A 1,071-nucleotide genomic window follows, 5' to 3' on the forward strand; every position below is an offset into this window, starting at 1 on the left:
TTGTTTGATGTATGGGGAATTGACTTCATGGGTCCATTCCCACCATCATACTCAAACACTTACATTCTGGTGGCAGTAGACAATGTATCTAAGTGGGTAGAAGCAATTGCTACACCCACTAATGATACAAAGACCGTGCTGAAATTCCTCCAGAAACACATCTTCAGCAGGTTTGGTGTTCCCAGAGTACTAATCATTGATGGGGGCACTCATTTCTGCAATAGACAGCTATACTCTGCTATGGTCAGATATGGAATTAGCCACAAAGTGGCAACTCCGTATCATCCACAGACAAATGGGCAAGCTGAAGTCTCTAACAGAGATCTAAAAAGAATCCTAGAACGGACTGTGATAGCCCGAAGAAAGGATTAGGCAAAGAGTTTGGATGATGCTCTATGGGCATACAGAACAGCATTCAAGACTCCTATAGGAACCTCCCCATACCAACTGGTGTATGGGAAGGCCTGTCATCTGCCTGTGGAACTGGAACATAAAGCCTACTGGGCAACCAGGTTCCTAAACATGGATGCTCAGTTAGCTGGTGAAAAAAGATTGCTCCAACTAAATGAGCAAGAGGAGTTCAGACTCAATGCCTTTGAAAATGCAAAAATTTATAAGGAAAAGGCAAAGAAGTGGCATGACAAAAAGTTGTCATCCAGAGTCTTTGAGCCAGGACAAAAAGTTCTGCTATTCAACTCTAGACTCAGATTGTTCCCAGGAAAGCTTAAATCTCGTTGGAGGGGTCCGTATGTGATTACAGGAGTATCACCATATGGATATGTTGAGCTCCAGGATGTTGAGTCTGACAAAAAGTTCATTGTTAATGGACAGAGAATCAAGCATTATCTTGAAGGCAATTTTGAGCGGGAATGCTCAAAACTGAGACTTGAGTGATTCTCAGTGAAGGTCCAGCTAAAGACAGTAAAGAAGCGCTTGCTGGGAGGCAACCCAGTCATTAGCAGATTATATGTTTTATTTCTACAGAGGCAATTATCAAAATTGAAGGAATTCACAGAGTTACAGAAGGATTCAATGCAAAAAGCAGAGAAAAAGAGCTTACTGGCAAAAAAA

Source organism: Arachis duranensis, chromosome 6 (genome assembly GCF_000817695.3).
Source record: "Arachis duranensis cultivar V14167 chromosome 6, aradu.V14167.gnm2.J7QH, whole genome shotgun sequence".
Lineage (NCBI taxonomy): Eukaryota > Viridiplantae > Streptophyta > Magnoliopsida > Fabales > Fabaceae > Arachis > Arachis duranensis.